General features: G+C 39.5%; 1 protein-coding gene across 2 annotated transcripts in view; it reads right to left on the bottom strand.

The window, feature by feature from the left end:
- Positions 1-8,972, bottom strand: part of LACE1 (lactation elevated 1) — a 157,689-nt gene that overhangs the window by 148,067 nt on the left and 650 nt on the right. The window contains exon 1 of one of the 2 annotated variants that reach the window (XM_014531357.1): positions 1,952-1,973. The exons of the other annotated variant lie outside the window; for it this stretch is intronic. The gene's annotated coding sequence lies outside the window, so the exon portion shown is untranslated. Of the gene's footprint in view, positions 1-1,951; positions 1,974-8,972 lie in introns of those variants that run through there. 2 annotated transcript variants of the gene reach the window in all.

Below are 8,972 nucleotides of genomic sequence, written 5' to 3' on the forward strand. Positions count from 1 at the left end.
GCATTGAGCGTCTGCCCCCTGGTGGTCAGTGTGTGTCATAGTGACCAGTCATTCCCAGTTGTTCTGCTGTTAGGGTCAATTTGCATATTACCCTTTTATTATATAGGATAGAGACCTGGTGCATGGGTGGGGGCCAGCTGGTTTGCCCTGAAGGGTGTCCCAAATCAGGGTGGGGGTCCCGCTGGGGTGCCTGGCCAGCCTGGGTGAGGGGATAAGGGCCGTTTTCAGGCTGGCCAAGCCCCCCAGCAGGGACCCTCACCTCATGAGGGTGTGGCCATCCTGGGTGAAAGGCTGATGGCTGTTTGCAGGCTGGCTGGAAGCAGGTATCTGGGATTGATTTAGTTTCTATAATTGAAACATTGTTGCCTTCAGCGGAGGCCAGAGCCGGCCGCGGTAGGCAGGAAGCTTGGCTTCCTCCATTGCCCGGACAACCAAGCCTCCTGTTTGCTCCAGCTCCATGGTTGCTGGCCGCCATCTTGGTTGGGTTAATTTGCATATAATCGCTCTGATTGGCTGGTGGGTGTGGCTTGGGGCATAGCAAAGGTACGGTCAATTTGCATGTTTCTCTTTTATTAGATTAGATATCCCATATGTTTACCAGTTCTAAAATAAAACTGATCCAAATTCTTCAAAGTAACAGTTATGGAATAAAAGGAATTTCACGTCTTCACAAAAAGAAATAAGATTGTTGCCAAAAAGAACACGTTCAGTTAAATGAAATCAAAACTATATAAGAAACCGAGATTTCCAGTTTAAAATGTTTACCCAACTGCTGTGAGAAAAATGCACAATCAGGAAAAGCACATTTAATATTTCTAAAGGGCTGGATTAAAATTTCAGCTGTAAACTTCATTACTATAATTAGATTTTAATGCATATTTATTAAACATCCTTTCAAATACTGTGTTCACAATTCCTCATGAGTTACTTGTACATGTGCAGATTTTAACAAACTGTAAACAGTGGCCACTGACCAGAAATGTCCCCCTACAATAACAGAAGCCCATGCTAAGGTCATAAGCAGCCTATGTATGCTCTCTTATGTCTAATCATATGCTGGAAGCCGGTCCATCCTTGCTGCTTGACACAGTCGCTGCAGGGAAGAAACATCTGCACAGCATATGTTTCAAGGGACCTGGCATACTGTTCTTAATATGTTTGCTCCCCTTCTTAGAGCTATGTGTTCTAACCAGGGCCACCTCCCCGAGAAAGGTTGTTTCCCCAGGTGGGGATTTTTCCCTGGAGTTAGGGATTAACAGGACTAAGGAAGAAAATAAATCAGTAAAACCCCTTAACCAAGTGCCAGGCAGGTAGTTAATCACCTTAACTACGAACAATCACCCTTAAGCTACATAATCTTTACTTAGGATAATCTCCTTCAGTTACTTCCTTGTAGCTAAACAGAACAGTAGAGTAGTGACCTTGGAATGGAGATAACAAACTAGCCCTAACCTTTGGAATAGAATGGATAGGATTAAAATCAACAGAACTAGATGGAGATGATTTTTGGCAAAGGTCAGTTAAGAAACTATGGACATGAAACAAGGAACTGTAGAAGGTCAAAGGAGGACCCAAAACATACCATGATGTGATTATAGAGGCATGCTTATAGGATCAAATGGTATAAATACAGATGTAACAGGACAATAAAAAGAGAACCTGCCTATGCTGATCACCTGAACGCTGTCTCCGTGTCATTTCTTCTTCGCCGACTCCATCCACACCTTTGAGAACCCCTGGACCTACTAGGGCTGGACCCCAACAATCATACCCAAAAATAAAGTTTCAGCTGCTTTTTTGAAAACTGCAATGGTCAACAATGACCCAAAAAGGCAGACTTACCAGTGACATTAAAAACCTATGTTTGGCCCTGGCTGGTTTGGCTCAGTGGATAGAGCGTCAGCCTGTGGACTAGAGGATCCTGGGTTCAATTCGAGTCAAGGGTACATGCCTGGGTTGCAGGCTCAATTCCCAGTGGGGGGCATGCAGGAGACAGCCGTTCAATGATTCTCTCTCATCATTGGTGTTTCTATCTCTCTCGCCTCTCCCTTTCTCTCTGAAATCAATAAAAATAAAAAATAAAACAAGACCTATGTTTGACTCAGTGATGAAAAAACAAAGTGCAGAATAGAAGAAAATCAAATTTTCATAAAACTCTTTCTTTTTTTTAATGTATATATTTTTGTATTTATTTCAGAGAGTAAGAGAAAGGGAGAAAGAGATAGAAACATCAATGATGAGAGAGAATCATTGATTGGCTGCCTCCTACACATCCCCCCACCCCCCTGCAGATGGAGCCCGCAACCCGCACCAGGAATCAAACCGGGACCTCCTTGTTCATAGGTCAATGCTCAACCACTTAGCCACACCAGCCAGGGCCATAAACTCTTTCTTTAGAAAAACAACATAAGCCAGCATCAAGGAGTGCATCACAAGATGATGTGCCTTATTTATAAAAGGCTGATTTAGGAGCTTTTAAAAGACTGCTTTTTTTTTTTCTTTCTAGCTCTTTATTGGCTAATTGTATTCCTTTTTTCTTTTTTATCTTTTTTTAAAATTGTTTTATTGCTTAAAGTATTACAAAGAGTATTATATATGTCTCCTTTTCCCTGCCCTCCCTTACCCCCCAGTGTCTTATGTCCATTAGTTATGCTTATATGCATGCATACAAGTCCTTCGGTTGATCTCTTACTCCCCTCCCTTCTGCCCCCCAACCCTCTCTGGCCTTCCCGCTGCAGTTTGACAATCAGTTTGAGGCAGCTCTGCCTCTGTATCTATTATTGTTCAAAAGTTTGTAATGGTCTTTATTATCCATGAATGAGTGAGATCATGTGGTATTTTTCTTTCATTGACTGGCTTATTTCACTTAGCATAATGCTCTCCAGTTCCATCCATGCTGTTGCAAATGGTAAGAATTCCTTCTTTTTTACAGCAGCATAGTATTCCATTGTGTAGATGTACCACAGTTTTCTAATCCATTCATCTGCTGATGGGCACTTAGGCTAAAAGACTGCTTTTGTGTTACAAAGAAAAATTATGAAAATTAAAACTAAATGCTTGCTGGGTTTTTTTTTTCCCCCTTTAGGAGCTAGTTAATCTTAAAAGTGACAATATGTATAATTTTACAAAAGAAAAAAAATTGTACTTTAAATTTCATGATAACAAATCAGTAAAACATATCTGAATAAAGCTATTCTGAAATAATTACAGGCATACTGAGTAACTCCTTAACATTCATCCTGTCCATACACTATTTAATAATAAGATCTACAGGGTCTATTTTCCTTCAAAAGATAAAGAAAAGTAACATCTATGTTATGTTCATTTATTTTAAATTTTATACCTTCACACATATATAAATGAGAATTTTAAAATGGAGTCTTATAGGAATTACATTTAAGATATAAATTGCATCATGAAACTAAGAAGGAACTAAAAATTGTTGAGAACTACTGCACCTAGCCAAAAATATGGATAGATAATATATTGAAAAAGTAACTTCTGGGATAAGCTGGATGGAGAGAAGAAATAAGAAGGGACAATCAGGACAATGAAAGAGGTAAAAAAAAAGATCCTGGAGATTAAAGTATCAGATACCTCCGGTGTAGAAAAGGGACCTCAATAGAGGACATTAGGCCAGAAAGACAAAACACAGCAGGAACAGACACATTCAAAAGGCTCTGAAGAGAGAAACTGAAACAAATCTTAGTCACAGGCCAGAGAAAATATGAGTGACCTAGGAAAAAAAGTGTTAGATATGTTCAAACTGAGGCTAGATGACCTTTCATCAGAGAATTTATAGAGCATCTTACTTCACTGGGAGCAAAGGCTGAACTACCAGTTTCTAGACCAGGGGTGGGCAAACTTTTTGACTCGAGGGCCACAATGGGTTCTTAAACTGGACCGGAGGGCCGGAACAAAAGCATGGATGGAGTGTTTGTGTGAACTAATATAAATTCAAAGTAAACATCATTACATAAAAGGGTACGGTCTTTTTTTTTTTTAGTTTTATTCATTTCAAGCGGGCCGTAGTTTGCCCACGGCTGTTCTAGACCCTTGACATCCATTATTTCTGTGGGACTGTTTGTGAAAAGACAAATCCAAAATAGTTATACTCCATTTATATTCATCATTTACTTAAAGAGAATAAAGCTCTTGAGGTATGAAGCAATGATAATCTATAGTATATCAATAATCCATTTCTGGACTTTTAAAGTTCCTTTCTATCACTTCTACTCTTAGACACACCCTATTTCATCTGCCCCCCCTCCACCCCAGAACTACATCTAGGGCACTAGCTATGCTTATAAAAGTTGTGCTATGCTTTTTAAAAAATTAATTGAAGGAAACTGTTATCATGAAGTGAGTCTCATGAAGTTAGGCATGAACAATCTTTTATAATCTATATATATAAAAGCCTAAGTGATGCTATGACGCACACTGACGACCAGGACAGATGCTCAATGCAGGAGCTGCCCCCTGGTGGTAAGTGCGGTCCCACAGCCAACCTCCTGGCCAACCTCCTGCAGTCTCCCCTCCCCCACCACCCCCAGCCAGCCGGCACTAATCGCCCCTATCAACTCTCATCACTGGCCAGGCCAAGGGACCCCACCCGTGCACAAATTCGTGCACCGGGCCTCTAGTATAATAATAAATGTTAATGGAGATCCAAGAAACATGAAGTTTCACATAAGGGTCTTCATCTTATTGGGTAATAAACATCCAAAGCCCATTTTCTAAACCACTAATCTATACTATGAATAAATTATACCAACCCACATGGCTGAGATGGGGTTAGTTCTACTCATATTAATACTTAATCGAAATCAGCTATGTCCATGTACTAAAGAAGAGATTGTGGAGCTAAAGGTAAATATGAATCATCATTTAATAGAGACATCTAAAAATATAACATTGAGATACAGGACACTATAATAATAACAAATCACAAGATGTGACTCTCATATTATCTTGCCTCTATGAAGTAAACTTAAATTCTAAGACTAGCTTAAATAAAATAGAATTTCAGATATGCTAATTTCCAGTTTCAGAAAACCTAGGAACATTTTCCTCCTTGGCTTCTTTCCCAGTTTTCCTATGACCTAACTGCTCTTCGACAAGGTCACATTCTTCTGCTCATGTCCGTTTTCACAAGGACTCCTCCTCTGCCTTTTCTCCTTTCACTCTACAAATATTCCCAGGCTAGTTCTTCCATTCTCATGGCTCTCAACATCTCAAATTTCCTTTTTTAAATCTAAGCTATCCACATTTCCTAGAACTAATTAGACTTATTTACCTGCAATCATCATAAACACCTCAAATTTAACAAATTCAAAATGGGATCTCCCCCCTAAAATGCCTCTGGCCTTACTTTTTGTTTGTTTTGTTTTCCTTGACAGATAGATGGCAATGCCATTAAATTACCCAAACTAGGAAACCTAAGTTGATCTTAATTCCTGTCTTTCCTTGTTTCCCCCAAAGTCTGTCAATTCTACCAAAGCAGTGTCTCCGAATTCTCCCCTTGCTGCCCTGATCTCCATCTTCACCAAGGCAGTAATTCAGACCCTATACCAGTGATGGCGAACCTATGACACGCGTGTCAGAGGTGACACGCAAACTCATTTTTTTGGTTGATTTTTCTTTGTTAAATGGCATTTAAATATATAAAATAAATATCAAAAAATATAAGTCTTTGTTTTACTATGGTTGCAAATATCAAAAAATTTCTATATGTGACACGGCACCAGAGTTAAGTTAGGGTTTTTCAAAATGCTGACACGCCGAGCTCAAAAGTTCGCCATCACTGCCCTATACGGCTCTCCCCTGTACTACTACAGCTTCCTTAAATCATCACCCAGCTTCCAGTATTCCCCCAGCCACATCCTGATCTGTTTTTCAGGCTGCCACAAGACTAATCATGCTAAAACCGATCTGATCACCTCATTTCTTAAGAAAACTCCAACAGCATCCCACTGAGCTTTTGCTTAAGAAACCCTCCCAGCTACAAGCAGAGCTGCTTTCTCTGTAGTCCTACAACACTTCAGGTGAGCCTAGCTCATGCTGTTATTATTACTCATTGTTATGGTAAGAAGCTAATAGTGGTTAAGTTTGTGATTCTGAAGCAAGAATGCCTGGGTTCAAATCCCAGTTGGGTAGCCATACCTGATTATTCATTTATGAAATAGAGATAATTTTATATATCTAGTTTTTATGAAGATTAAAATATGAGAGAAAGAAACTGCTAGCAGACTGCCTGGAACAAAGAAAGGGCTCAATAAATGTTAACTATTGTAATTGCATCTCCCTTCCAAGACTATGAGCTATTCAAGGGCTGGAACTAAATTTCATTCACTTTCTCACAGACACACACTTAATACCAGGCTTCAATTGAATTAGCAATTTTTCAGCATTTAATACCCACACTATGGCTACTCTAATCCCTAATAAATGCTTCTCCTTAACTACCTGGAGGTTGAATAACTGTTACATTAAATGGAGATACATTTAGACCTAAAAGAAAACAGATAGTGAAATCAAAATTAAGCATATATATTTAAATTATATAATTAGGAATTTCACTTTCAAATTTTTAATAATCTTAGTAATGGAAATACACACATCCCAAAATGGAATTCATAATGCTATTATTTCCTACAAAGTTTAAAGTTAGGCAATCAAGTAGGTGATTTGGATGAAGAGCATTTTAGGACCCTTAAAGTGTTTATAGTTCCAGTTTCCAACATGGCTTGGAGCCACAGCTGGCATTAAAGCTGAGATGAGGCATAAAAACCATGCTCTTTCTTTTCCCTCTTTCTTTTCCTTTATCTATGTCCTTGTTTTAACTTTAAAGCAATGCTCCCCTCACATTACACTGTAGTCAATAGTAGACTTGAAAAGATGAAAAAAATGTAGATAAAACAAACAGTAAATAACCAAAATAATTGAAAAATGCATGGAAAAATTGTAAGTGAGAGTATAAATACTAAATAACATTTCAACTTAAATTTTCCTTTGGTTTAAAAAGGGGACGGGAACATCTTCATAACTGCATTTTCATAAAATCTCCACACTCAGTTAAATTTTCATTATAGGAGGTAATATGAGTACAGGATAATAGCATAGCCTTTAGGGTCAAATGAAAGTCCAAGTATAGCCTTTACTATATAGCCTTTACTTGAACCCACAAGTTGTCATTTAATTAGCCTTATAACTTTTGCAACCTTGGATTCATCAACCCCAAATTGAGGATAATAAGAATTAGATGAGATAATGTATGTAAAAAGCACTCCGCTTATTGCATGACACAGAATAGACACTCAGTAGATCTTATATGTCATTATGATAATGTTCATTAAATCTTACTTTTCATAAATTATGGTTACATGCAAAGAATGAAATTCTATTTTAACCATTTAAAACATGAAACAATTCTATACTTATTGACATGGAATGATCTCCAAGATATACTAAATTTAAAAAATAAAAGGAACAGAACAATGTGTACAGTATGTTCCACTTCTTTTTTTAAATTATGTTTTTATTGGCTTAAGGGAGGGGAAACGTAGATGGACTGCCTCCTGCCTGCCCCCCACTGGGGATCAAGCCCACCCATATGCCCTGACCAGGAATCTAACTGGCAGCCTTTTGTGTTTGTTTGTTTGCTTGTTAATCCTCACCTGAGGATATTTTACTATTGATTTTTAGAGAGAGTGGAAAGGAGGGGAAGAGACAGAGACACACTGATGGGTTGCCTCCTGCATGCTCCCCCAAGCAGCAACCGGTACGTGAGTGCCCTTACCTAACACTCTCCAGGGGTGGGCAAACTTTTTGACTCGAGGGCCACAGTGGGTTCTTAAACTGGACCGGAGGGCCGGAACAAAAGCATGGATGGAGTGTTTGTGTGAACTAATATAAATTCAAAGTAAACATCATTACATAAAAGGGTACGGTCTTTTTTTTTTTTTTAGTTTTATTCATTTCAAATGGGCCGGATCCGGCCCGCGGGCCGTAGTTTGCCCACGGCTGCTTCTAGCCACTGAGCCAAACTGGATAGGGCGGCTGGGGCCTTTTGGTGCACGAGAAGACGCTCAACTGCGCCACAACAGCCAGGACACACTTCTATTTTTTTAATACTGATATTTATATACATATGTTTGTATAGATACAGAATGTCTCTATAAAAATATTCCATCATAAAGCGGATTATGCTGAACTTTGCAGAAAAACCTTAGGTGACTTCCATAGTTCTAGTACTCATTTCAACACTACTGACCATCATAGTCAAAGACTAGATCAGAGTTTTAGCTATTTTAGCCAGTGACAGTCAATTAAGATATATAAGAGAGGGTGCTTGGAGATGAGAAAAAGCATAAGTATATGGATGGAAAAGTCAAAAATAACGTCATTCATTCATTCAAAAAACACATCTGCCCAACAAACATTGTGCTAAGAGCTGAGGAAACAATGACACCTAGTCATTGCGGCGAAGAGCCCCAGTTTAGTGGGAGCATACGAATACAACAGTAAAGTTAGCACTCCTGTGGGTTTGGTTATCAAAATATATGTGCATTCTGACCGGCCGGTGTGGTTCAGTGGTTGAATGTCAACCTAAGAACCGGGAAGTCACGGTTTAATTCCCGGTCAGGGCACAGGCTCGGGTTGCGGGCTCATCCCCGGTGTGGCGCACGCAGGAGGCAGCCGATCCGTGATTCCCATCATCGATGTTTCTCTCTCTCCCCCTCTCCCTCTCTGAAATCAACAAAAATATATTTAGAAAAAATATGTATGTGCATTCACTCATGAACCCATAACATTTAAATGAATGGAGCAAGCCAGGTGACAGCATATACTCCAAGCCTCTAGTGACTTGAACAGAACCAGAGCATCTACCCCTCCCCCTGCGAATGCGTGCGGAAGAACCAGAGGTGCCCCGGGGTCCCCGGCGTGGCTTCTAGACCCGCGCCTGGCCACTG

Source organism: Myotis brandtii, unplaced genomic scaffold (assembly GCF_000412655.1).
Source record: "Myotis brandtii unplaced genomic scaffold, ASM41265v1 scaffold8, whole genome shotgun sequence".
NCBI lineage: Eukaryota > Metazoa > Chordata > Mammalia > Chiroptera > Vespertilionidae > Myotis > Myotis brandtii.